The sequence below is a fragment of the Alligator sinensis genome, unplaced genomic scaffold, assembly GCF_000455745.1.
Source record: "Alligator sinensis unplaced genomic scaffold, ASM45574v1 scaffold482_1, whole genome shotgun sequence".
Classification (NCBI taxonomy): domain Eukaryota; kingdom Metazoa; phylum Chordata; order Crocodylia; family Alligatoridae; genus Alligator; species Alligator sinensis.
In genome coordinates, this window is record NW_005842084.1 from 2537879 (window position 1) to 2545996 (window position 8118).

General features: G+C 40.6%; 1 protein-coding gene across 5 annotated transcripts in view; it reads right to left on the bottom strand.

The window, feature by feature from the left end:
* The window catches only part of BEND6 (BEN domain containing 6), a 23902-nt gene extending 20861 nt beyond the window's left edge, over positions 1-3041 (bottom strand). For all 5 annotated transcript variants that reach the window (XR_003094133.1, XM_025204490.1, XM_025204489.1 and 2 more), the window contains exon 1: positions 2971-3041. The gene's annotated coding sequence lies outside the window, so the exon portion shown is untranslated. The remainder of the gene's footprint in view (positions 1-2970) is intronic.
* Between the last annotated feature and the right edge of the window lie 5077 nt (positions 3042-8118).

Consider the following 8118-nt stretch of genomic DNA (forward strand, 5'->3'; position numbering starts at 1 on the left):
ATCTTCCCTCAAAGGGAAGAGAGGAAGTATTTGATCTACCTCTGTATGGTCATAGAAATAGAAGAGAGAGGGTCTCCAAATTCGAAGCCAAAAAGGGGACTCCACATAAAGGGTGTCTTCCTCTACACTGCCTTTTCATTTTTTAATCTATCTGCTGCTTCCTCACCCCATCCATGCTAGATGTCTGCCTCGCTATGAAGCATCCTGAAAACAGAGGTGAAATCCCAAGCCAAAGGCTGAAAAGTTCCTTCCCTGAAAATTGAGGCGTGCTTATTGTGCACGCTATTAAGAGAGACATATGACTTAAATGACTGTATTAATCATCCCCTGGGCTGCAAGATGTACAGTACAATTACAACCATGTAAAAACACCCAGAATAAATGACCTGGACAAAGTATGACACATTCTGGAGGGGAAAAGTTGACATACATAAGAAATGACAGTCTGAGAACTGTTAGAAGATAGGGCTGTTTTTATAAAGTACAAAATAATACCCGGGAGGAAAACAAAGACCTACATAGTTGGATTCCTCATTTCTCAGACTAAACATTACATCTTTGACATAAATGACTATTTTATTCCCTTTAGAAGCACTAAAAATCCAGACTGGGATCCAGTAAAAGGGAACAAAATGCTAAATGCAGTACATTGTATTTTATTTTTTTAAATTATAAATTAATGCGACATGATTTAAATAAAAGTGCAAAATGTGACCAACAGATCATCATTAAACAAATCACTATAACTGTAAGTCAGTATTAAACTTTAGAATTAACAATAGAAGTTTTAAAAACAGTGATTCTACCAAATTGTATTCTTCTTAGACAACTATAGGGATATATCTGTTTAGAGAGTTAACTTAATTTTACAGAGTTGCAAACCAGTGTGTGCATCAAGACTCGAATGCGACAGTTGAGTGATCTGTGTGGCCTCATTCAGTCTGAAGCTTGTACATGCATGGGCTGTCATATAGGTAACTAGGACTTGGCTAAGGAGAACAATTACCTGGGGCTCTTATGACAAATTGAGGCAGTCTAGCTGCAGCACTATAAAAGGCAAATTCCCTCCTATGCAAAAGCCCAGTTCAAGACCTATGCACCATGCATGAACCCCAAAAGAGCTGGCCCTCTGGATGAATTTCACCTGTTAATCTGCAAATAGACCTTTTTGACAGATTAACTGACATGAAGCTGTAGCCTGAGGGAAAAAATACCATTAAAAAGGCAGAGAGAATGATCATGAATACCCTTTATGGAACACTGAGTGAAGATGAGACGCATCACAAGGCTGGACTGAAGGTCTGTTTTCTTATTTTTCAGGGATGTACAATTTCAAGAGTTTACATTTTATTTGACAACAACAATGATTAGAAAGCTGAAGAGGAAGATCTGGAAAACAATATAAATCAGAAAACCAAAAACCAGCCAACCAAAAAAATCCTTTCTATGTAAAGTCTGTAGAGGAGGAAGCTCCAATATCTGCACCTTGCATGAATAGCTAAAAGCCCAATTCTACCATCATTACTCATCCTGAGTGGATCTTTACTTTACAAGAAAAACATTACTCAATTTGAGAAGAGGTGGCTGAGACTAAAGGCCTGCTCCTGCTCCCACTGAAGTTTTATTATTGACTTCAATTGGAACAGATAGGGCTTAAGATTTGTCTGGTGTCAGGCTAATAGAATAATATGTGAGGTCAAAGCAAATATACAAGACGAGAGGCTTGAAAAAAGCCCACAATCAAACTTGAGCTACTGTTCTTCATTTTCAGAGTCCTTCACAGTCTATCCCCTCCTGTCTACCATCTCTCATTCTGTATGTACTAAGATACCAGTTCACACCTCTAATTAGCCTGTGGCACCCACTTCATCCCCTGATTCCATCACCTACTTCATAGATTTTCAAATACTTTCATGCTTTCTCTTATGCTCCTGCTCAGTTAGCTTGAGCTTCTTGTAAATGTCCATGACTACCTCGTTTTCTTTCTTCAAATCCCTCCTTAAAACTCTGTTTTGCTTTGATGCTTATAAAGAACTTGAAAAAGATTCAAGTTGATGATATGCTACGACTACAGTCTATTGAACTGACCCAGCGTTTCTCTGTCCTTCACTATGTATCTCTTGCTTTAGATTTCAGCTGTAAGCTGTTTGGTGTGGGGACCATGTTTCATATAGTGCCTTCACAGTGTGGTTTTGGGACATTATTTGGGCTTGTGGGCACTGCAGTCAGACAAATAATAATCATGCATGCTTTGACAAAACCCACTCTGCCAGTCAGGGATAATGGGAGCTGTTTATCATGGCTATCACAGGAATCATAGATTCTATTTATATTTTAAAAAATATATCAATGAGTTATGAGCTTTCAGGATTTTTGCATGTGGTGTGCGGATGTGATAGTAAACAGATGAAATAATTTCACTGTCAGTCTTAAAAGCTGCCAAGTTAAAGTATAAACTACCGGGGCTACTGTGAGAAGTTAGACACTAATAGTTAGTCACACAACAGTAATTTTTTCCACCTTCCTCTTGGTTTGGAGAAAGAAGTCATGAAAGTATCTTAATTGCTTTATTAAGGCAACTCTGAAGTGCTATGCTCTTGCTGCTTTTCTAGAAGGAACATCAGAGGACCCACAGTACCCACTTCTATTTGCTGCTGCAGTGTATCTACAGGGGCGACAACAGGTCTTTTAAATATATATAGGATATGGCTGAGAACAGCGTACTTGCAAATTAAAGCAAGCCACATGAAGTAACATGATCTATTTAAGTATTTTTCCACTATGGTTTCATGGATTTGGCATCCCCCACCACTGATCAGACTTTGACTTTTCTTGCAATGTATTGTGACAGTCCCCCAAGGATAATACTTGCCCGCCTGTTAGCATCCTCGCCAACAAGTGCTGAAAGAAGTCAGAAAGGTAAAACTAAGCATCTGCAATGAAGGAAAGGAAAACCCCAAGATCCTCTACCTGTAGGAGAGTAAGTAAGGACTGGTCCTGCACACAAAATTCTCTCAGAAGTCAATGAGAGTCTTGCTTGAATGAGGGCTGCTGGATAGTCATGCCCTATCTAAGAGATTCTGCCTGCCATAAACACATAGAAGACAAAATATTGCTCAGATGCCTGCGCAAGTAAAAGAGTTGTTTAATGCTGTGTCATATATACAGTGACAAGAACTAATAATAATTTACATTAAAGTAGTTAATATTGTTTGTCAGTAGCTGGCTTTGTTTTTCCTTCTGTATTCATCAGCAGCTATAGTGAACGAGCTGTACAAATACTCTGTCAGGATCTCCATTAATAAAAGCAACCCAAAACATTATTATGTTTAGAAAATAAAGTGTAGATATCCACTTAGAAGCTTGAAATAGTAATCGTGTTATTTAAGCATGTGGGGAGATGCAGCCATGCTTTATACTGATGGGATCTAGGGTTCCCTTTGGAAGAAATGTCATCATATGGAAAGGGGTTGGCAAGCAGCACTCCCTTTGAAGCCTTCCCTATTCTCTACAGAACACAACATTCACATGTAAGTTAGACAATACCATCTCAAAGGCAGCTGGTGTTATCTAGTACAGAATCATGTGCTAATTCATCATCTTCGTTCATGGGACTGGAGACCTGGAGTAGTAATGTCTTGGTACGAAGATGTGATAAGGATACAATATATATTAGGGCCAGATTTAATTTTGTGTTCCTGGGGGAAGTAGAGTAGAGGAGAGCTGGATAGGAAATAGTCTTACAAGACAAACTCGGAGACACAAAAAGCTGAAATATGGAAAATGTTAATGAACTAAGTACCTAAAACTTTCACTTGGATCAATCAGAATGTTTTGTTTGGTAATTCCGAAACATTCCCCTTCCATTTTGTCCTTTTTTAATGGTTTAAAAAAAAAAACACTTTAAAAAAGTGTATACACATTAAAAACACATTAAAAAAGTCCCTTTAGAACCAATGAAAAATCCACCTTTTAACTGAAATTTCAAAAAAAGGATTTTTTGTGACTTTTAACTATTTTCCAAAAAGGTTTTGAAAGGGAAAATTTGCCAAGGCCTCCCTTTCCATGGAAGAAAAAAAATTTCAATTTTGATGCACTGGAATTTTCTGGTTAAAAAAATCGGCACATCAGAAAATTCCTGATCAGTTTTACCTATGAACTTGTATCTGGAACAGAGAAGCTTTATTACCACTTTGGGCCTGCCATATAGCTCCACTGTTATGAGACTTCATAGTTCGACACTGAATCTACATATACCAATGGGCTTACTCTAATTGATCCGAAACTTGCTCCCCACTTAGGATGCTGTAGTAGCTGGTTCAAGTTCATATTTCTGTGGGAATTTCCTCACCGGGCTCTCAAAGTCTGGATTTAAGTGTGGAGTGTACCTGGTCTCCTGTTCAACATTCTTTGCTTTACTGCCTGGGAAGTTTGAAGTCAAATGTTTGACGTTGAATGTTTTGGTGGTTTAATTGGAAAAGATGTAATTGTTCACAAACATTAATTACCCAGGGTGCACCTATTAACTAAAGAGGGTGGGTTATGTATGGTTTATTAAAAACCAAATGTATATTTTCTTTTATAAGTTTACAACTACCATATTATCTATCTGAAAAGACAAACTACTTATTTCAGAAGTACTATACCTCAAACTTACTGTTCATCTCTGTTCACAAATACATATCTCTCCCTGCTTCTCTAAAACCACAGCCTGCAGAAGGAAAAAATGGAAGTGGCCATTTCATTTAAATACTGTGTAGAGCAAATGTATATTAATTGGATGCTTAAGTTTTACCAACCTGTTAAAATTTCACATACTGCAGTTTTGCACAAAGAATTGTTTGTTACTAAGCAACCAGAAAGCCAGAATAAGACAAATAAACAGCAAAGTCACTTTAAAGACAGCCCTCCCTATAACTGACATGGTCCATTCCATTTAGCTTCAAAGCTGGCAGATGGCATTATAAGATTATTTCTCCTTCCTCTTGTAAAATATTACAAATTCACAACATGAGATATTAGCCATTCAATAGGTCTAATTCCATTTTCAATGAAGTCAGTGGGAGCTTTGTCATTACTTCTAGTAGGAACAAGATCAGGTCCATGCTACGCAATCATATAGTACCAGCATAGTATTACTACGACATAATTGTTATTACATGCATGTATGCTTTAATTAACAAATTTTGATACTGACTACCATATATATGCAACCAAGAGTGTCTACACAAGATGCTTACTGCGCGTTAGCCTAATAACACTGTGCAGTAGCGTCATACGTGACATGTGCCTCCTGAGGCTGGGGGGGCAAAGTGACTGTCTGCAGGCAGTGGTGGGGCGTGTCAGTGGACCGCCCACAGGTGGCCATGCTGACATCAGTGGCAAGGGCAGACCAAGCGGAGACTGTCCGCAGGTGGCCACAGCAGTGTCGGGGCTGGGCAGGGGTCTCCCCACAGCCAGATGCTGAGCCTGGAAATGCCAGTGGCACTTCTCCGGAGGTGGCACACCAGTGTTCTGCCTGCCTCCACTACCCATTGCCTAAGCTGAGAGCACTTGCTCTCGGGGGGTGCATGTGCACCCCTGTGCGCCTCCTACACCTCTGAGTTGTGTGGTGGTTAAAAACTGTTGGCCTACCGCGCAGTGTTATTAGGCTAATGTGAAGTAAGCATCACAAAATAACCATGTGCCAGTGCACAGTAACTCTAGCCACTGCTCATTTAATAAGTACTGTATTAAGCAAGTACTAAATTAAATGCGCAGTATCTAAGACGCATTAATGAACTGGTCGACGTGCCCACTGCTAATGATCCCAGTTCTCTTTGGAATGTTCCTCTACCAAGCAGCTATGAAGCAGAACATTTCACTTCAGGCTGTTCCTAGTGACAGTCATTGATTTTTATTGCTTTGTTTATGGCACTCTAAACTGAGTTAGTCAGATTAGTGAAAGACATCAGTGCAAATTACCTTGGACTAAACTAAAAACCAAAGAGAATTACAAATGTTCTAATAGCAAATGTGTAATTCAAAATAATGCCTTCGTTATTCTGTACCTCTAGTTGTAAGGTCTAGTCCTGTTCCCATTGCAGGCACTGTGAGATTTACCAGAAATCTCAGTAGGAACAGGATTAGACCCTGCACAAGGAATGTTGAAATGTGATTATTGCAGAAGAGATTTATAGAGTGAGTGAGACAGCTTAGTCATTTTATGGGAAACTATGACTCTTCTAGAAGCAGGATACCATAGCTTTACATAGCACAGACTTCTGAGAAATACAGGATACTATCTTACAAAATCAGTTGGAAAATTAGGGAAATATCTACGGGAAATTACTGTAGAAAGACTCTGTAAATACATTAAAATTATGCCTTTTGTTTTCCAGAAGCAGTTGGTACAAAGTGGGGTAAATTTTCAATGCAACATGGAAGGGAATTCTGCAGTATCATTCTTTCTTATTAGTTTCTATCAACTGCATCATCATTACATTATAATGGATGGTCATTTTGGTATGACTCACTGTGAAACATTTTGAGGTACTTCTTTATAAAGTGTCATTCACAATAAGGAAAAATTTTCTAGCCTCATCAGGTAATCTAATTGATTTCAAAGTCTCATTGGCATTTGAAATCTGCAGCACTATTAGTAATAAGGATTTGACCAATAACTGGTCCTGAATGTGAAAATCTTGAGGAATCTGCGAAATTTTATTTTTCACAAGTTTCCCACATGCTTTGAGTTCTAGCAACCTAGAAACACCATAAAGTATTGTTCAGACCTAATATTTCAAAGCCCTTCATAGGAAAAATTTAAATGATAAGGCTGAACTATTTTCTTTGAAATGCTCTATTTCTTGCATCAAACCATTTACCTATTTTTGTCAGCCTAAATAATGACAGAGGAAGAACAGGCTCTTTACTAAAGCAGAACTATTTAAAAATTCTAAGGTTATAATTTGTTTTAAATGATTTATTTTTTAATTAGTTCAATTCTTGTTCATGTTTCTAAAGATTAGAAGAATGAGCTTAGTGATGTGCTGTCATGATTAGATTTTCTGTGAAATGACCACACAAAGCTAGCAAGAGTACCAAGAAAGGGATGTGACATGTTATCTTAGTTCTACATTCTAAATATCTTAAATGGATATATAAGAGCTCTTAGATGGCATATAAAAGTTATATCTTTGTTCAACTTGTAATATTTCAGTCACAAACCAACAAAGCCATCATGAATACCTTGTGACACTAGGCATAAACCAACAGGTAGAGCAAGGGTGGGCAAAATACAGCCCATGGGCCAGATCCGGCCCACCAGACAATTTCATCCAGGCTGTGGGAAGCAATTGACTAATTGTACCCTGCCCAACCTGCACACCTTGCCCCCACCCTCGTGGGCAGAAAGTCCTGGCTCAGCCAGCACACAGCTTTTGCAGCAGCTGGGGGCCCTGCTTAGCTTCCTTGGCATCCTGCTTGCTCTGGGTACCAAGTAGGGAAGCAGCGGGGGTGCGGAGAGGAGAGGGGGTGTTGCAGCTGGGCAGAAGCGCAGGGGACCCCCCCATGGTGCACAGATCCCACTGCCAGCAGCAGCAGCAGGGGGCTGGTGCTTGGGGGCCATACAGGCACTGCTGCCCGGTGGCATGTGGCACCAGCCAGTGCTGCACGTGGTAGCAAGGAGCGCAGCCTGGCCAACCTGCCCAGGACTCAGTTGGGAAGCAAGGGTCAGGGCTCTCCTCCACTTCCAGTGGAGTCTTGGGACCTGCATGGTAGTAAGTGGCGAAGGCAGCTGGTTCCAATCTGCGGGGTTTCCCCCAGTGGCACATGAGTGCCGAGAGCTGCACATGTGCCGCGAGCTGCACGTGCCGCATGCAGCTCCAGCTGGGTTATACTCCTCGCCACCACATGGAGTGTTGGCTGAAACCATGCACCTCTGGGAGACAGCACCTCTGCTGGTCCCGAGCACCAGCCTCCTGCTGCTGCTGTTTGCGCTAGGGGCTATGCAACATGGGGGGAGTGTGTGGGGGGGTCCCCCCCACTCTCACTCACCCCACAAAGCCACCTTGCCAACACAGCCCCCTCACATATACACCCCCTCAACATATCCCCCTCAACATATCCCATTGTCCC